Source organism: Halichoerus grypus, chromosome 2 (genome assembly GCF_964656455.1).
Source record: "Halichoerus grypus chromosome 2, mHalGry1.hap1.1, whole genome shotgun sequence".
NCBI classification, from domain to species: Eukaryota; Metazoa; Chordata; class Mammalia; order Carnivora; family Phocidae; genus Halichoerus; species Halichoerus grypus.
The window spans coordinates 60,295,393-60,316,494 of NC_135713.1; the positions used below are offsets into that span (position 1 = coordinate 60,295,393).

Consider the following 21,102-nt stretch of genomic DNA (forward strand, 5'->3'; position numbering starts at 1 on the left):
CTCAGACTATCTGGCTTTTTGGCTATGTGTGGCAACAATATTCAGGGGTTAAGTAGCAACTGCCTTTTTTACATGAAGCATGTGCTCTATAGATTTCTCCTGTCCCCAGTGCTCCCTGTTGTCTTATATCTGCATGTTCCACTCACTTAATTTGTGTGCCTAACCCATAGAGAGATTTGAATTTGCAACCCCTGCTGTTAGAACTGTAATGGAGATAAGGTTTCTGTCCTTTTATTAAAACCATATCCCACCATAAGAGGAAAAAATACTTTTAGGTCAAATTCCAGGAGCTCAATGTGATTAAAAAGTCATATATTGATAGAAGCTTTACCCAAGCTATATGAGAGGCAAGCTGAGCCAAGCCTTATTACTTATGTCAGACAAGAACTCAGGTTCTCAGGTATTTTAACTGCTTCAGGCTGGAAGCCAACTAGTGATTAGATTTGGTCATCACTAAAGGCAGAAGACCTTGAGTCATATTTCCCCCAGTTTTTCAGATAGCTCTGCTCTGGGGTTTACAAGACCCACTAACAGCAAAGTGGTCAGGTCCACAATCCCTTAACCGAAACCCTGAGGTCCGAAACATATTCAGAATTCAGAGTTGCTTAGATTATACAAAGACAGTATGGTAAACATACTGTATATATAATGAAACACACTTAGTGGAGTCTTGGAGAGCACTTGATAATCAGCACATTAACTTTTGTGCCTCAGACCATATGTTTGCCGTTACCAATTTATAGCCTCTCAGTTCCAAACTCCATTCTTCTTTTACATACTTTGGAATACTGGAGTCCAACTAGGACCCTGTGAATGTTTCTTCTCTGCCAGCTGGCGCAACACTTAATTTTGTCAATAGAGAGCCCTAGAGGAACACAGGCAAATGAAGGATCTTCTCTTCCTAGTTCTAGTATACTTTATTTTCCTTCTTGTTTTTGTGTACAGAAGCAAATGGTTTGCAGAACCATACCTCCCTCCCCCCGCCCCCAACATTACACACACACAGGTGGCTAGGACATTCAGAGGGTGGCTTCCCAGTGAATTCAGTGACACTTCAGTGGGCAGTTTCCTGCCTGCCAGACGCAACCTGTAGCACCTCAGCAAACTTCAACCATCCAATGGCCCATAACTAACCTCTCCCCAGTGAGGTCTGAATCTCAGCCTAGCAGTGGAGGTGGGAGGGCTCTTCCAAGTTTGTTTCTTCCTTCGGTACTCTGCCTCAGCCCTAAAGGTAGTGCTTGCTCCCTATAACCGCTGTTTCTGTATTTAGCGTTGTCTTTGCCCCTTAGTGCTTAATACCCTGTTACTAGTTAATAGTTCTTTCTGCTTTTTGTTTCTTTTGTTTTTTATTTTTTATTTATTTTTTTTAAAGATTTTATTTATTTATTTGACAGAGAGAGACACAGCGAGAGAGGGAACACAAGCAGGGTGAGTGGGAGAGAGAGAACCAGGCTTCCCGCCGAACAAGGAGCCCGATGCGGGGCTCGATCCCAGGACACTGGGCAGATGCTTAACAACTGAGCCACCCAGGCGCCCCTCTTTTGTTTTTTAGATTCCACATATAAGTGAAATCGTATGGTATTTGTCTTTCTGTGACTTATTTCACTTAGCATAATACCCTCTAGGTCCATCCATGTTGTCCCAAATGGCAAGATCCCATTCTTTTTTGTGGCTGAGTAATATTCCATTGTATATGTATACCACATCTTCTTTATCCATTCCTCTATCAGTGGACTTGTAGTTGCTTCCATATTTTGGCTTTTGTAAATGCTACAATAAACATAGCAGTTCATGTATCTTTTCAGATTAGTATTTCCGTTTTCTTTGGGCAGATACCCAAGAGTGGAGTATTGGATCATATGGTATTTCTATTTTTACTTTTTTGAGGAACCTTAATACTGTTTTCCACTGTGGCTACACCAATTTACATTCCCATCAAGAGTGTAAGCGGGTTCCTTTTCCTCCACATCCTCACCAACACCTGTCATTTCTCTTTTTGATACTAGTCATTCTGACAGGTATAAGATGACATGTCATTGTGGTTTTGACTTGCATTTCCTTGATGATTAATGATGTTGAGCATCTTTTCATGGATCTGTTAGCCATCTGTATGTCTTCTGTGGAAAAAATGTCTATTCAGGTTCTCCACCCATTTTTTTAATCAAATTTTTTTGGTGTTGAGTTGCTTATTTCTATAGTTTAGATATTAACCCCTTATTGGACATATCATTTGCAAATATCTTCTCCCATTCAGTAGGTTGCCTTTTCATTTTGTTGATGATTTCCTCTTGATATGCAAAAGCTTTTTATTTTGGTATAATCCTAATATTGTATTTTTGCTTTTGTTTCCTTTGCCTGAGGAGACATATCTAGAAAAATGTTGCTAAGATTGATGTCAGAGAAGGTACTGCCTATATATATTTTCTTCTAGGAGCTTTATAGCTTCAGGTCTCACATTCAGGTCTTTAATCCATTTTGAGTTTATTTTTGTGTGTGGTGTAAGAAAGTGGTCCAGTATCATTAGTTTGCATGTTGCTGTCCAGTTTTCCCAACACCATTTATTGGAGACTGTCATTTCCCCATTGTATATTCTTGCCTCCTTTGTCATAGATTAATTGCATGTAAGTGTAGGCTTTTATCTTGTCTCTTTATTCTGATTCATTGATCTTTGTGTCTGTCTTTATGTCAGTACCATACTGTTTCAATTATTAAAGCTTTGTAATATAAACAATAATTCTTTATATCAAATTTTCCCAAAAAAGAATATGGCAGATGTGAGGGTATGTGACTTTCAAAACTAGATCATGAGGTGTTGTGGCATCCTCCTAGCTTTCTCTTGGATTACTCTCTCGGTGGGGGGAAGGAAGCTGCCATGTCATGAGGATACTCAAGCAGCCCTGTGGAGCTGTCCACCTGGTAAGGAACTGAAGCCACCTACCAAAACCCACACTGTCTTGCCAGGCCTGTGAGAGGGGTCACCTGAGAAGTGGCTCCTCTTGCCCCATTCAGTCCTTCAGATGACTGTAGCCCCATTCGACATCTTGATCTTATGAGAGACCCTGAGCCAGAACCAATGGTCTATGTCATTTGTGGATCCCTGACCCACAGAGACTTAGGAGATAATGAATATTTGTTATTTTAAGCTGTTAGATTTTGAGTTAATTTGTTACACAGAAATAGATAACTAATAGAGATGCACAAAGAGAGAGCAAGTGAGCTAGTTCAACATATTCGACTCAGTGAACTCTCTTTTACTCAAAGCACCATAAACCCTTGGTAGGGCTTTAGGTCTTTCCCTTTCTTTTGAATACTGTTGAAGGTAAAGACTGGCATTTTAAAATGGTGTATTTGACCTCTAATGGGTTTTTTGAATTCAGATACATTATAGAGTGGGATAGTGCACTGAAATTTTTTTAAGTTTTTTTTTTTTTTTTTTTAAGTAAACTGTGCCCAACATGGGGCTCAGACTCACAACCCCAAGATCAAAAGTTGCATGCTACACCAACTGAGCCAGCCAGGCGCCTCCACTTTTTAAAATATTGTTATTTGCCTTTTTTTTTTTTTTTTAAGTAATCTCTACATCCAATGTAGGGCTGAACTCATGATCCCAAGATCAAGAGTCACATGCTCAATTAACTGAGCCAGCCAGGTTCCTTGCGCTGAAATTTTGACTTAATTCATTTCCAACAGATGTCAAAGAATGCAGTTCTCTTAGGGGAGAATCTTGTGAAACTCTAAAAAAGAGAATGGTGGTAAGAAGTACTAAAGGGGTGCCTGGGTGGCACAGTTGGTGAAGCATCCAACTCTTGGTTTTGGCTCAGGTTGCGATCTCATGGTCATGAGATCGAGCCCTGCGTCTTGCTCTGCACTCAGTGTGGAGTCTACTTGGGATTCTCTCTTCCTCTCCTCCCTCTGTCCCTCCCACTCATGTTCTCTCTCTCTCTCTCTAAAATAAATAAATTTTAAAAAAAGAAGTATTAAAGATAGCAGCACTGTATTTATCCATATGACTAGGCTCCATGTCTTATCCATCTATAGAATCAAAAATAAGGTAGTTATCATAAAATACAGATTAGCACATTTATTTGAACTGAAAAACAGCCAAAGTTTTTGACAGTCTTTTTGGATGACTGGTTTGATAGTGTAGACTGGCTTTGTCAATAATAGATGTTAGATGAGTTATATCTTTAGTTTTACAATTTTTAGGAAGATACACTTAAAGCACATAAATAGAAACATTTCACCAATTAATTTATTGGCAAACATGTATTGAAATTAATATTTGTGTTTCCCAACCCTTTTTAAACTTATCAGGTGAAAGAAGATATCTCCAAGTGAAAGAGTAAAGAAAAGTTATATTAGTCAAAATAAAATACACTATGCCACAGTAGCAAATTAATCCTGTGCAACCCTATGTATCAGTCCAAATTCAGTCAGAGAAGCAGAACCACTGAGTGTATTAAGGGATTTCTTACAAGGAGTTGACCTTATGTAATTGTTAAATCTAATTAAGCAATCTCTGTAAGCCTGTTGTCTTCACAGTCGGCACTGGATCTAAAGACCTTGGGGCAGGCAGTCAGGAAGGGAAGATGGAAATAAGATGTGTGAGAGCAAGCATAAGCCAAACTGGAGTCCATAAGGATGGACTGAAACCTGTCAGTTCTCATTGCCTCTGACCTTGGTGGTGTGGCTGTCCTGCAGAGGCTGGAGCCCTTTGTCAAAGAGCTGAACACACAACCATGGCCCAGGAATCAGGGAAGCTAAAGGAGGCTGTAAGGGAACTTGGAGTGATTGCAGACCCAGCCACTCTTCACACCAAGGAGGTATGGGAGCAGATCAATGACAATGTATATGGGCTATAAAATGACTTCAGTTTTACTTCTACTCTCTTGTGGCCCACCCTAATCAGAAACACAGGAACAAAATTCAGGGAAATGTGGCTCAGCCTAGCCAAGCTGACACATTACTAAGTTTCCACACCCTGGGAACATAATGTCTTAACACACCTGTTTTGTTCGTGCAAAGTCCAAAGGGGCTATCTAGCCTTCTATCTTGTTACACGGTCTGGAATTCATGGTCTCCGATATGGCTGGACAGAGGGGACAGAAGGGAGGGTCACCCAGCTATTAACTGCCTTATCTCAGAAGCACATCATTCCTGCTCACTGTGCAGTGGTCAGTACCGAATCACACGGCCTGGAGAAGCTGCAAGGGAGGCCAAGCAACATACTCTCCCTGTCCGCCTAGAAAAAAGGAAATGAAGTAGAATGTGTAAGTACATAGGATCATCTCTGCTACCTGGGTTTAATTAATAATTATTTCCTAATTCTTGATAAAGACTTTTAAGTATGCTTTCCCGAAATTGAGAAAGTGAATTTCTCCAGTGATGATAGAAAAAAATGCTTTTACTAGTCAGGTGATTTCCAGTACTTTGCTCTCAACAAAATTGAGTGATGATTGAATTAAGTTTTAATGATAATTTAAAATAATTTTGCTGACCGATCACTATGTAATTTTTAACGTAATAACATTGAAGGAATCCAAAGAAGTTGTATAACATTGCTAGGAGACAACTTTCATTCTTCTTGTACAAACAAGTCTTTTAAGTACTAACATCTATAAAAATGTGACCTAAAAATAAATTTGATGCGAAATCATCTCATTCTAGCAATAAGTAATATTCATGCATGGATATGCAAACTATTTTTTTAGTTATTGGTTGGTTTAAAGATGTAGCTGTAATAAAATTCTGTGTAGTCATTATCAAAATGTTCATGTACTTATTGTTTGGCCAAATGCATTTAATAACAATTACAATGATAATTTAAATGCAGAAAGCTTTTTTGCTAACATTCCAAGCCTGGGATCACCAAAAATAAAAATTATAACACAACATGCAGAAGAGAAGTAGGATAAGGTGAGCAATAAGACTTTCAAGCATAAAATTTTGGGGGGAAATGGAATGGAGATATGAATTAAGGAGGGAAAAAAGGATATAAAATTTCCTCCTATCAGAAAACAGCTTGTTCATGTATATTTAAAAGGATAATGGTATGAAATTACTATATATTTAAATTCATTGAGAAAAGTTAACAGCTTTATTTTTAAAGGTCAGTATTTATTGGGGTGCCTGGGTGGCTCAGTCAAGTTGCCAGCTTTTGATTTTTGCTCAGGTCATGATCTTGGGGTCCTGGGATGGAGCCCCACATTGGGCTCCACACTCAGCAGGGGTCAGCTTGAGGATTCTTTCTCTTTCTCCCTCTTCCTCTGCCCTTCCCCCTGCCCATGTGAGCTCTCTTTCTCTCTAAATGAATCTTTTAAAATTAAATAAATAAAATAAATGTCAGTATTTATAATACACTGACAATCATATTCTGAACTATTTAAATTTATGCTGAAAAATTTAGGTATTTTAAGAAATGAGTAATTACATAATGTTTCAAAATTCTTTTGGGGTTACAAGAGGAAAAAAAGTCAAAGATCATTGCTCTAGATCACTGTGGTGACTGCAGAAAGGGCCTTGGTATCCTCAGTGCCAGACTCAAGTCTAGGATCTTGAACAAAACTAGACATTTGCCAAGAAGTCTTTGACATAGATGTGAAAGAATTGGATTTAGAAAAGATTTCCCTTCAATAATAACTAAGGACATACCGGTTAAAATAACCATCAGGTAGCCAATCTCTTTGTCCCAGTCCTCACTCCTGAGTAGCTCCGTGGTGGGCTACCCACTATAGCACTGAAGACTGTTCACAGTCTAACTCCAGTACATCTTTCCAACTTTGTTTCTCACTCTGCTTTCCCTCACCTCCGTTCTGTCTCCTCACGTTTCCCAGAACAGGTCCATTCCTTCATGCTTGCATGTCCCTCTCTCTGGCAGTTCTTGCATCCTAGAGAGGATGAGATGGTTGCTTGAAAGCAGGGTACAAAATGAGAGGCAGGGCAGTGCATAATTCAACTCTAGTGTGAACTTTTTTGCTGGAGCCTAACTCAGGCCCTTCTGTAAGGCCCTAAGCTGCTTGGAGGGTTCCAAGTATTGAAAAATTTATCCTGAGGAGTATCCTAAATTCTGATGAAACAGGCCAGCAGAGAACAGGTAAAGAGGGATGAAGTTATTTGGGATTTCCTGATGAACTAGATTCTAGCTGCTGGCACACAGAATTTATAGGCCCGAGGTTTCCGGCATTAATCCCAATGAGTTGTGCTTGTGTATGCAGGTACAGTCTCTTGTTGGTGGCCTTATTCTGTTCCCTCCCACTTGAATGGGCATGTTGTGTGCCTGATTCTCCCTTTTTTCTCCCCACTGGAGGAGCTTTGTAACCAGTAGTGGCTCAGAATTACCAAACTTGGAGCAAAGTATATGTACCAGGAGCCTTATCTACACAACAGGATGTAAAAAGGGGACTCTTTTAGTCTGGAGTTTCCGCTGTGGCCTTGAACCTGAAAACAATAGGTGCCATTTTAATGCAAAGTTCTAGATGAAGTTTGGAAGGCCTGTGAAGAAGGTTGTCCAAAAACAAGTTCTGCCAGCTCTTCAGCCCATCCCCCACTTTGAGGGTGGACTGGAGAGGCCTATAGACTGATCTGCTGAGATGGAAGAACATTTAGAGAATTCTTCCCTCCCAGTACTGCCCAGATGCACCTCAGGGTGCCTTAGGGACCACTCAGATACTGAAGTGTGTCCCCTTGAGTTTGGAGACATGGGCACTGGTTCCTCATTCATGTCTGCAAACGTGAATATGTGGGCAGGCCAAAGGCTGAGTGGACATAGCCTGGGGCCATAGAGAGAAAGTACCCGTCTCCGGAAGGGCCTGCCTTCCAAAATTCTGAGGGGCAAACATGCATGTTTGTGGGGGCCAGCTGGGGATTCCACAAAAACATTGTCTTGAAATGGTTGCTGACCAAGAGGGCCATCTAGAGGGAGGAAGTGATCCCTACAGGTGTCCCCTGTGAGGGGTAGAGCATAAGAAGTAGGAGATTAAGAGGGGAGGAAGGTTTCAGGGAGCTAGCCAGAGAATAATAGGAAGCCCAGAAGGTGCCCATGAGAAAAGATACCAGCCTTTGACATGAAACACTTAGGAGATACAGGTGCCAGATTATAACTGGGCAAGTCAGGACATTTTCTCCCCTGCCTCAGGTTGGGTTCCCCAGAAGCAGACCCTGAGATGAGGATACTGCACAAGGGCTTTATTAAGAAGTACTCCCAAGAGAAACCCGTTAGGGAGTGGGGAACCAAGAAAGGGAAGGTGCACTCTCAGGCAGAATCCCATAGAGTGGAGTTTCAGCTTCAGGCTGATCCTGCGTGATGTTCTGGGATGTCACTCCCCAGAGCTGGTCCTAACTTTCCTAGTCCTGGAGCAGTCAGTCAGCTTTCAGACACTTCTGGCTCTCTGTGCTTCAGGAAAGCTGCATCAATAGGAGTGCCACCCTTGAGAAAGAGTACATTTGACCCTTGAGCAACGTGGGGGTTAGGGTTGCCAGCCCCCTCTGCAGTTGAAAATCCATGTATAACTTTAGACTCTCCCAAAACTTAACTTATAGCCTACTATTGACCAGAAGCCTTACCAAAAACAAAGACAGTCAACACAGATTTTATATATGTATTGTACACTGTATTCTTAAAATACAGTAAGTTAGAGAAAAAATATTAGGAAAATCACAAGGAAGAGAAAATACATTTATAGTACTGTATTGTATTGGGGAAAAAATCCGTGTATAACTTAAGTGGACCCATGTAGTTCAGACCCGTGTTGTTCCAGGGTCTGCTGTAGTTAGTATGGGCCATTAGAAAAGAAAGCACATGGAATCGTGGGAGGAGGTTACAGGGATGTGGGTGGAGCACTAACAGTGTCTGTTATAGATCATCCCAAGCACTGCCCAGATCCACTTGTATTTAACATTAAGGTCATCCTGTCACAGCCTCTGTAAGATTGGGATTAGTCACAATTTCTAGGGGAAGACTTAGAAGAGGAAGGTTTGAGAGGTGAGCTGCAGCCCCCAATGCTGCAGTTGATCCCAAGGCTATAAGTAATTTGTCATCTTCCTCTCTACATGTTCTAGATCCTCCTCAACCTTGACTGTAACACTTCTGCTGTTCTAGAGGGCTTGCCTCTGAGGGTGTCCTAGACCTTCATCCCTGAGGGGTCTGAGGCCATGGGTATCTATACTTCTATCAAGCTGGGATTGCTGCCATTGGCCATTCACGCCTACAACTGGCCTGGGAGTACCAGGGTTCACTGAGCTAGTGCCACACGGTCCGCAGTTCCCAGCCTCACTCAGAGGGGTGCTGCCCTAGCTCTTCATCATAATGATGTAGTGCCTGGGCTCTTCTACCTGAGTCTTCCGTTTCCATTTCTGTCTTAACTTCCCTTCTGCAGTCTCAATCTCTATTAGCTGCCTGTGGCTTTCACCACAAATTGCCACAAACTTGATGGCCTCAAACAGAAATTTGTGCCCTCACAGTTCCAGAGGCCAGAAGTCTGAAATCAAGCTACGAGCAGGACCATACTCCCTCAAAGGCTCTCGGAGTCCTTCCTTTCCTCTTTTTTTTCTTTTTCTTTCATGTTTTAATTATGGTAAAATAGGCCTAACATAAATTCATCATTTGGCACATTTTTAAGTGCACAGGACAGTGGCATCAAGTACATTCATGTTGTGCAACCATCACCACCATCCATCTCCAGAACTTCTTACCCATTAAACACTAACTACCCGTTCCCCCTCCCCCAGCCCCTGTCAACCCCCATTCTGCTTTCTAGCTCCATGAATTTGACTCAGGTACCTCATAAAGTGAATCGCATAGTATTTGTTCTTTTGCCACTGGGTCATTTTACTTAGCATACTATCTTCAGGTTCATCCATGTTGTAACGTGTCAGAAATCCTTCCTTTTTTAAGGCTGAGTAATACTCCATTGCGGGTATAGGCCACATTTGGTGTATCCATGCTTCCATTGATTCACAGTTGGGTTGCTTCTACCTTCTGGCTCTGCTGAATAATGCAGCTATGAACATGGCTGTACAAATAACTCTTCAAATCCCTGCTTTCAGCTCTTTGGGGTATATACTCAGAAGTAGAGTTTCTGGATCATATGGTAATTTTAATTTTTTTGAGGAACTGCTGTACTGTTTTCCACAACAGCTGTATCATTTCACGTTCCCACCGGCAACTGCACAAGGTTCTAATTTCTCCACATCCTTGCCAACACCTGTAATTTTCTGGGTTTTTTTCTTTTTTTTGTTTGTTTTGTTGTTGTTGTTTGTTTTGTTTTTGATAAGAAATGTCCTACCAGGTGTGAAGTGGTATGTCATTGTGGTTTTGATTTGCATTTCCCTTATAATTAGTGATGCTGAGCATCTCTTCATGTACTTATTGGCATTCTTTGCAGGAATGTCTATTCAAGTCCTTTACCCATTTTTTTAATCCAGTTTTTTCAGCTTTTTGTTGTTGTTATGTTATAGGAATTCTTTATGTATTCTGGATATTAATTTCTTAGAAGATACATAATTTGCAAATATTTTCTTCCATTCTATGGTTACCTTTTCACTCTGTTGATAGTTTCCTTTGATGCATGAAAGATAAATTTTGACATATTTTTTGTTGTTGTTGACTATGCTTTTCGTGTCATATCTAAGAATTATTGCCAAATCCAATGTCATGAAGCTTTCTCCTGTCTTCTTCTAAGAGTTTTATAGTTTTAGCTCTTATATTTAAGACTGATCCATTTTGAGTTCATTTTTTTAATACAGTATAAGGTAAGGCTCCACCTTCATTCTTTTGCCTTTCTTACCTCTTCCAACTTCTGGTGCTTCCTGGTGTTCCTTGTCTTGTGGTCTCATAACCCCAATTTCTGTCTTGGTCTTCACATGGCCTTTTTCTCTTTCTCTCTTTCTCTCTGTGTTTCTCCTTTGTGTCTGTATCTTATAAGGAACCCATCATTGGCCCACCCTAACCCATGATGATCTTACCTTGAGATCTTTAACTTAATTACATCTACAAAAAGCCTCATTCCAAATAAGGTCACATGCTGACATTCTGGGTAGAAATATTGGTGGGGGGGTGGGAGAGGGGGGAGACCACTATTCAACCCACTACAATGTCCATTCTAATCTCCTTTGCCACAGGCAATTTTATTACCAATCCTTTTGTTTCTTTTCCTTAGAACAATCTTTATCATCCTCTGCCACATCCTACTTAAGCACTCCACTCAACCCAGCTAGCACCAAGTTTTAACTTGTTAGCTATGCCTCTTCCTTATTTTCTTAGCGGTTGCTCTAAGGTTTGCAATATACATCCTTAACTCTTTACAGTCTACTTAAAATTAATATTTAGCACTTCACCTAAAATATAGAGAACTTGCAACTATATGGATCCATTTATCCCTTCTCATCTTTTATACCATAGATGTCATGTGTATTACATATGCGTACATTATAAACCTTACAAGGCAAAATTATGCATTAAGCTTTAAATGTTATTATGTATTTCTTTTCCAAGTCAGAGGGAAAAATAGTTTTATATTTACTCAGTTACTTACCATTTATGATGCTCTTTATTCTTTCCTGAATATCCAGTTCTTTATCAGGTATCATTTCCTTTCTGTCTGAAGAACTTCCTTTAGCATTTCTTACCGTGCATCTCTGCTGGCAACAATTTTTTTTTTTTTTTTTTTGCTTTTTCTTTTTTCTAAAAATGTCTTCATTTCTCCATTATTCTCCAAAGGTATTTTAATGGGACCTGAAATTCTGGGTTGAGAAATTTTTCTTTCCACACTTAATGATGCTGGTTTTCTATCGCGTTAGTTTTCCAGGGCTTCTGTAACAAATTACCACAATCTTAGTGGCTTAGGACAACAGAAAATCATCCTCTCTCATCCTCTCACAGTTCTGGAGGGCAGAAATCCAAAATCCAGATGTAGGCAGACCACACTCCTCGTAGAGGCTCTAGGCAAGCATCCTTCCTTGGCTCTTCCAGTTTCTGGTAGCTCCAGGCATTCCTTGGCTTATAGCTAATAACTCTAGTCTCTGCCTCCCTCTTTGTGTGGCCTTCTATTCTTTCTCTGTATCTTCTCCCCTATGCCTCTGTGTTTTTCCTCTAGTCATAAGGACACTCGTCACTGGATTGAGGGCCTACCTGGTTAATCTAGAATGATCTCATCCCAATATCCTTAACTTAATTACTCTGCAAACACCCTTTTTCCAAATAAATTCACATTCATGGGTTCCAGGGGTAAGTATTACGCATATCCTTTTTTATAGTTGACATATTAACATATTAGTTTTAGGGATACAATATAATGATTTGGTATTTGTATATATGGCAAAATGATCATCACAGCAAGTCTAGTTAACATCCATCAACCTACATAGTTACAAAACTTTTTTCTTTTGATGAGAACTTTTAAGATCTCCCTTAGCAACTTTCAGCTATACAATATTACTATAGTCACCATTCTGTACTTTATATCCCATTACTGACTTCCTTTTTTTCAAAGATTTGTTTAATGGGGGGGAGGAGTAGAGGGAGAAGGAGAGAATCTCAAGCAGACTCCCCGCTGAGCACGGAGCCCAACAATGCAGGGCTCTATCTCACGACCCTGAGACCAAGGCCCGAGCCGAAATCAAGAGTTCGACCCTTAACCAGTTGAGCCACCTAGGCGCCCCTGACTCATTTCTTTTATAACTGTGGGTTTATACTTTTTAACCGCCTACACACATTTCGCCTACCCTCATCCCCTGCCTCTGGCAAGCATAATCTATTCTCTGTATCTTTGAGTTTGATTTTGTGTTTGTATGTTACTATGTTTTTAGATTTCACATATAGGGGAGGTGATACGGTATTTGTCTTTCTCTATGTAACTTACTTAGCATAATATCCTCAAGGTCCATCCATGTTGTTGCAAATGGTGGGATTTCCCTCATTTTTATGACTGAATAATATTCTAGTGTATTTATTTATACACTATTGATGGACACTTAGGTTGCTTCCATGTCTTGGGTATTGTAAATAATACTGCAATGAACATGGGGTGAATATATCGTTTTAAGTTAATGTTTTCATTTCCTTCCGATAAATATCCAGAAGTGGAATTGCTGGATCATATAGTAATTCTATTTTAAATTTTTTGAGGATTTTTATACTGTTTTCCATAATGGTTGCAATTTAAATTTCTACCAACAGTGCATAAGGGTTTTTCCTTCATATCCTCACCAACATTTGTTATTTCTTATCTTTTGATAATAGCCACTCTAACAGGTGGGAAGTGATCTAATTGTGGTTTTGATTTGCATTTTCCTGATGATTTCTGATGCTGACCACCTTTTCATGTACCTATTGGCCTTCTGTATGTTGTCTTTGGAAAGATTTCTATTCAAATCATCTGCCTTTCTAAATGGAATTTTTTGTTTGTTTGCTATTGAGTTGTATTAGTTCTTTATATATTTTGGAGTATTAGCTCCTTATAAGATATATAATTTGCGAATATTTTTTCCCATTTAGTAGGTTGCCTTTTCATTTTATTAATGGTTTCTTTTAGCGTGCAGTTCTCTTAGTTTGATGTAGTCCCCCTTGTTTATTTTTGCTTTTGTTGCTTTTACTTTTGGAGTCAAATCCAAAAAAATCACCACCAAGACCATTATTAAGGAACTTACCGCCTATGTTTTCTTCAAGGAGTTTTATGGTTTCAGGTCTTATATTCAAGTCTTTAATTCATTTTGAGTAATTTTTTGTGTGTGGTATAAGATGGTGGTTCAGTGTCATTCTTTTGCATGTGGCTTTGCAGTTTTCCCAACACAATTTGTTGAAGAAACTGTTCTTTTTCCTTTGCATATTCTTGTCTCCTTTGTCGTAAATTAATTGACCGTATTTGTGTGGGTTTATTTCTAGCCTCTGTATTCTGTTCCACTGATCTGCAAGTCTGTTTTTGTGTCAGTATCATACTGTTTTGATTTCTGTATAAATGGTTTGAAATCAGAAAGCATGATGCCTTCAGCTTTGTTCTTCTTTCTCAAGATCGCCTTCGTTATTTGGGGTTTTTTGTGATTCCAAACAAATTTTGAGATTGTTTTATTTCTATGAAAAATGCCATTTGAATTTTAATAGAGATTGCATTGAATCTGTAGATTGCTTTGGCTATGATGGACATTTTAACAATATAAATTTTTCCAATCCATGAGCACAGAATAGCTTCCCATTTATTTGTGTTTTCTTCAGTTTCTTTCATCAGCATCTTACAGTTTTCAATGTACATGCCTTTCACCTCCTTGGTCTAATTTATTCCTAGGTATTTTATTCTTTTTTATGCAATTGTAAAGGCAGTTGTGTTCTTAATTTCTCTGATAGTTTGTTATTAGTGTATAGAAATGCAACAAATTTTTGTATTCTCTGATAGTTCGTTATTAGTGTATAGAAATGCAACAAATTTTTGTATATTGATATTGTATTCTCCAACTTTACTAAATTTATTTTTTTAAAGATTTTATTTATTTATTTGTCAGAGGCAGAGAGAAAGAGAGCACAAGCAGGGGCAGCAGCAGGCAGAGGGCAAAGCAAGCTCTCCACTGAGCAAGGAACTGCATGCGGGACTCTATCCCAGGACCCCGGGATCACCACCCGAGCTGAAGGCAGACACTTAACTGACTGAGCTACCCAGGCATCCCTACTAAATTGATTATTTCTCACAGAGTTTGTTTGTTTGTTTTTTAAGATTTTATTTATTTATTTGACAGTGAGAGGGATAGCGAGAACAGGAACACAAGCAGGGGGAGTGGGAGAGGGAGAAGCAGGCTTCCCACTGAGCAGGGAGCCCAATGCAGGGCTCGATCCCAGGACCCTGGGATCACGACCTGAGCTGAAAGCAGACACTTAACTGAGCCACCCAGGTGCCCCTTCTCACAGTTTTTTTGGTAGAGTCTTTAGGGTTTTCTATATATCATATCATGTCATCTGCAAGTAGTGACTGTTTTATTCTTCCTTGGCAGTTTGCATGCCTTTTATTTATTTAATTATTTATTTTTGCCTAATTGCTCTAGCTAGGAATTCCAATACTGTGTTGAATGAAACTGGCAAGAGTGTGCATCCTTGTCTTGTTCCTGATCTTAAATGAGTATGATGTTAGCTGTGGCCTTGTCACAAATAGGCTTGATTATGTTGAGATACATTCCCTCTATATCCACCTTGTTTGGCATTTTTATCATAAAATGTTGAATTTTGTCTTATGCTTTTTTTGCAATAGAGATGATCATATGATTTTTATCCTTCATTTTGTTAATGTAGTATCAAGTTGATTAATTTGCGTGTGTTGAACCACCCTTGCATCTCTGGAATAAATCCCACTTGATCATGGTGTATGTATTTTTTAATTCAGTTTGCTAATATTTTGTTGAGGATTTTTGCATCTATATTCATCAGTCATATTGGCCTAAATTTTCTTTTCTTGAGGCATCTTTGTCTGGTTTGGGTATCAGGTAATGCTGGCCTTAAAAAATGAGTTTAGAAGTGTTCCCTTTTCTTCTCTTTTTTGGAAGAGTTTGAGAGTATTTAGTATTGATTCTTCTTAGAATGTTTGTTAGAATTCACCAGTGAAGCCATCTGGTCCTACACTTTTGTTTATGGGAGGTTTTTGATTACTAATTCCATCACCTTACTCATAATCAGTCTATTGAGATTTTTTATTTCATAATGATTCAGTCTTGTAAAGTTGTATGTTTCTAGGAATTTCTCCATTTCTTCTAGGTTGTCCAGTTTGTTGTCATATAATTGTTCATAGCAGTCTCTTATGAATCTTTGTATTTCTGTGTTATCAGTAACATCTCCTCTTTCATTTCTGATTTTATTTATTTGAGTCTCCTCTTTCTTGGTTAAGTCTAGCTTATGGTTTATTTTGTTTATCTTTTCCAAGAACCAGCTTTTAGTTTCATTGATCTTTTCTATTGTCTTTTTAGTCTCTATTTCACTTATTTCCATTCTATTTGTTGTTATTTTCTTCCTTGTACTAACTTTGGGCATCATTTGTTCTTCTTTTCCTAGTTCCTTGAGGTGTAAAGTTAGATCATTTATTTGAGATCTTTCTTGTTTCTTGATGTAGGTGCTTATCAATATGAACGTCCTTCTTAGAACTGCTTTTGCTGCATCCTGTAAATTTTGAGATGTATTTCCGTTTTCATTTGTCTCGAGGTATCTTTTTTTTTTGAAGATTTGTTTATTTGAGAGAGAGAGAGAGAGAGAGCACACGTGAGCAGGGAGAGGGGCAGAGGGAGAGAATATCCAAGCATACTCTGCTCAGTACGGAGCCCAATTTGGGGCTCTGTTTCACATCCCATGAGATCAGGACCTAAGCTGAAACCAAGAGTCAGACACTTAACCAACTGAGCCACCCCTATTTTTTTATTTTCCTTTTGATTTCTTCTTTGATCCTTTGGTTTTTTAGTAGCATGTTGTTTAATCTCCACATAGTTGTGAATTTTCCAGTTTTCTTCTTGTAATTAATTTCTAGTTCTGTACCATTGTGGTTGTAAAAGATGCCTGATATGATTTCAGTCTTCTTTCAGACTTTTTTTGTGGACTAACCTATGATCTATCCTGGAGAATGTTCTGTGTCTGCATCAGAAGAACGTGTATTCTGTTGCTTTTGGATCAAACGTTCTATATATATCTGTTAAGTCCATCTAGTCTAATGTGTTATTTAAGGGCAATAATGTTTCCTTATTTATTGATTTTCTTTGTGGATGATCTATCCATTGAGAAAAGTGGGGTGTTAAAGTACCATACCATTATTGTATTGCTATCTATTTCTCCCTTCAGGCCTGTTAATATTTCATTTCTATATTTAGGTGCTCCTGTGCTGGGTGCATAAATATTTACAAATGTTTGGATTTTCAGTACAAATGGATTGACCCCTTTATCATTGTGCAATATATGTGTCTCTTATTATAGTCTTTGTTTTAAAGTCTTTTTTGTTAGGAATTGGTATAGTTACCCCAACTTTCTTTTGGTTTTCATTTGCATGGAGTATCTTTTTCCATCCTTTCACTTTTGGTCTGTGTCCTTACATCCAAAGTGAATATCTTATAGGCAGCACATTGATAGGTCTTGTTTTTTTATACATTCACCCACTATGTCTCTTGATTAGAGTTGTTAGTCCTTTTACATTTAAAGCAACTATTAATGGGTATGTACTTATTTTAATTTTGTTAATTGTTTTCTGGTTATTTTTTAATCCTTCTGTTCCTTTCTTCTCTTGCTCTTTTCTTTTATGATTTGATATTTCTGTAGTGGTATGGATGGATTCCTTTATCTTATGTATCTACTGTTCAGTTTTGCTTTGTGGTTATCATGAGGCTTACATAAAACAAGTTATATTTGTAACAGTCTGTTTTAATTTGATAACAACTTAAGTTTGAACACATTCTAAATCTCTGCATTTTTATCCCCCTCACACACCATGTGTCACACACCATTTGATGTCACAATTTACATCTTTTTGTCTTGTGTATTTCTTAGGTTATTGTATAGTTCTTTTTACTACTTTTGTCTTTTAATTTTCGTACTAGCTTTTTTTAAAGATTTTATTTATTTGTCAGAGAGAGAGAGCACAAGCAGGGGAGTGGCAGGCATACGGAGAAGCAGGCTCCCCGCTGAGCAAGGAGCCTGATGTGGGACTCCATCCCAGGACCCGGGGATCATGACCTGAGGCAAAGGCAGATGCTTAACTGAGCCACCCAGGCATCCCTCATACTAGCTTTATAAGTGCATAACACACTGCCTTTCAAGATTAGATTTTTCTGAATTTTACTATATATTTGCTTTTACCAGTTAGATTTCTACTTTCATGTTTTCCTGTTACCAATTAGTACCCTTTCATTTTCAGCTTAAAGAAGTCCCTTTAACATTTCTAGTAAGCCCAGTCTAGTGGTAAACTCCTTAACTTTTGCTTGTGTTGAAAACTCTCTCTCGGGGCGCCTGGGTGACTCAGTTGTTAGGTGTCTGCCTTCGGCTCAGGTCATGATCCCAGGGTCCTGGGATCGAGCCCCACATCGGGCTCCCTGCTTAGCAGGAAGCCTGCTTCTCCCGCTCCCACTCCCTCTGCTTGTGTTCCCTCTCTCGCTGTCTCTCTTTGTCAAATAAATAAATAAAATCTTTTTAAAAAGAAAAGAAAACTCTCTCTCTCCTTTCATTCTAAATGATAACTTTGCCAGGTAGAGTATTCTTAGTTGGTGGTGTTTTTTTTTCTTTCACATTTTGAATATATCATGCCACTCACTCCCTTCTGGCCTACAAAGTTTCCATTGAAAAATCTTCTGATAGCCTCATATGTAACAAGTTATTTTTCTCTTGCTGCTTTTAAGATTTCTCCTTACCTTAACTTTTGATGCTGTAATCATAATGGGTCTTCGTATGGGTCCCTTTGGGTTCATCTTCTTTGAAACATCTTGGGCTTCCTTGATCTTGATGTCTGTTTCATTCCCCAGGTTAGGGAAGTTTTCTGTCATCATTTCTTTCTTTCTTTTTTTTTTTTTTTTTAAATTGTATTTATTTATTTGACAGAGAGAGACACAGTGAGAGAGGGAACATAAGCAGGGGGAGTGAGAGAGGGAGAAGCAAGCTTCCCGCTAAGCAGGGAGCTCAATGCGGGGCTCGATCCCAGGACCCTGGGATCATGACCTAAGCCGAAGGCAGACGCCTAATGACTGAGCCACCCAGGCACCACCGTCGTCATTTCTTTGTTTTCTGCCTCTTTTTCTCTTCTGAAACACCTAAATGTGGAGGTTGGACACTTGGTGTTGTCCTACAAGTCCCTTAGGCTCTCTTTACTTTTTTTCTTTTTTTCATTTTTGCTGCTTTGGTTGGGTGAGTTCCAGGACCCTATCTTTAAGTTCACTGATTCTTTCTTCTGCTTCATCTAGGCTGTTGTTGAACTTCTCTATTGTATTTTTCATTTCAGTTATTGTATTCTTCAGCTCCGTGACTTCTTTTTTGGTACCTTCTTATATTTTCTCTTTGTTGAAATTCTTACTTTGTTCATCTGTTCTTCTCCTGAGATTGATGAATATCTTTATGACCATGACTTTGAGCTCTTTATCAGGTAAAGCACTTATCTCTGTTTCATTAACATTTTTTTTTGAAGTTTTATCTTTTTTTTGTTGGTTTTTTGTTTGTTTGGAACATATTCCTCTCTGTGTCTTTATTTTCCTTGATTCTCTCTGTTGGTTTGTGTGTATTACATAAAACAGCCACATCTCCCAATCTTCAAGGAAGGGCATCATGTACGAGATGAAGCTTATTGTTTAACCTTGCCCTAGCTCTTCGTTGTTTCTCACACCTTTATGATTGTCCAAGCAGCTTACTTTATTTTTAGTGGCTATCAGTAGTTGAGGGTATGCTAAGACCTCTCAGTGTCCCAAAAGGGAGGATCTCAGTCAGCACCTAGATTCAGACTGATTGAAAGTGAGACCCATGGGCAGCAGCTTTTAGAGTATGCAAATAATATAGTCCTGTGGGACTGCAAGCGTAAGCCTCACTAGCCACCAGAGCCATATGATCTAGAGGTGTCCCCTGGGTAGCAGCTACAAGAGTTAGGCCACCAGATGAGTGTACAAGCTCTTTTCTGGGAGATACTGGCAACCTATATAGCAAAGCAGAAGCAGAGCGCAAAGATGGCATCCACCAGCCGCCATCCCCGGAAAGCAGCTCAGCAGGCCCCTAGATGTGTGCCAAACCTGGAGCCTGCCTCTCAGCCTGAAACTCCAGGATAAAGGAAAAGCAAACAGGCCTTGTTCACAGAGATTGGTGGTGTGTTTCACTCTGCTGTCTGCGCTGTGCCCTAGGGATAATAGCCAGCCAAGAACTGCGTCTCATTGTTGCAGTCACCTTCCTGGGACCCAAGGAACACAAGCTCTGTTGCCCACCAGATTTAGGGGATCAAGGGACATTGGGCAGTAGCCTCAAATACCATGCACTGGGCATAAAAACCAGGGCACCAGATATGAGTACAAGCTTCTCTCTGGAAGATACTGAGCTCTAGAGAGTGGCAGAAGGAAAGCCCAATGATAGCACCTGCTCTCCAAGGTCTCCAGAGAGGATGACATTCAGCTGCTCAGGCCACAGCTCTGAATATAAGATAATAGGCCTCTTTCACAGAAAGATTGGGCATCTTAGTCTGTTGCCTTTTTACCATGCCCTTGGAGTGGTAGCTGGTTAAGAACTCTCTCTTTTTTTTTTTTTTTTCAAATAGGCTCTATACCCAACATGGGGCTTGAACTCACAACCCCGAGATCAAGAGTCCTGTATTCTACCAACTGAGCCAGCCAGGCACCCCTAGGAACTCTATTTTTATTTGTTACAGACCTGTGGGACCCACAAGTATAAGTCCCACTGACCAGGGCCAAGTGACCTAGGGGTGTCCCCTGGGCAGCAGCTGCAAAGATCAGGGGGCCAAATGAGGGTACAAGCCCCTTTCTGGGAGATACCAGTACATTTGAGCAAGGCAAAGAGCACAAGGATGGTGCCTACTGGCCTCCATCTTGGGACAATATTTTAGTAGACTAGATATGTGTCACACTGGGCTAATGCTTTAAGATAAGCAAATAAGCCTCTTTCACAGAAAGTCCTGGGCACTTTTCAGTTGACTGCCTTTGTGCTGGTCTTTGGGAGTGGGTGATTCTGTGTACACAGCCCTTTAAGAATTGTTCCTTAGTGCTCTATAGCCTTGTAGTTCTCATGGACTCAAGCCCCAGTAGCTTTCAAAGATAGATGTTTTGTGGCTCACCTCCCAGGTACAGGACTTAAAAGTTGGCGTGCCAGAAGTGGAGTTCAAACCATTCACTTCTCAATGAGAAGCTTGGGGTTTTGAGTTCCCTTCTGATTGTGGGGCACCACACTAAGGGTGGGCATCATGGGGAAATTGTGTCTCAGTCTCTCCTACTTGCTTCTATGTGAGTTTTCTCTATTTCACCCAATGCATAGGCATTATTCAGCTGGTTTGGGTGTTTTTTGTTTTGTTTTTGTTTGTTTGTTTGTTTTTCAGAGGAAGTTGTTCCATCTGTAACTGTAGATTCCGTGTGTCTGTGGGAGGAGGTGAGTTCAGGATCCTTGTATATCATCAACTTGGA

General features: G+C 39.6%; 1 long non-coding RNA gene across 9 annotated transcripts in view; it reads left to right on the forward strand.

Moving 5' to 3' along the window:
* The window catches only part of LOC118553332 (uncharacterized), a 63,365-nt gene that overhangs the window by 2,140 nt on the left and 40,123 nt on the right, over window positions 1-21,102 (forward strand). For 2 of the 9 annotated variants that reach the window (XR_013445623.1, XR_013445620.1), the window contains exon 2: window positions 5,173-5,270. The exons of the other annotated variants lie outside the window; for them this stretch is intronic. This is a non-coding gene — a long non-coding RNA (uncharacterized LOC118553332). The remainder of the gene's footprint in view (window positions 1-5,172; window positions 5,271-21,102) is intronic. 9 annotated transcript variants of the gene reach the window in all.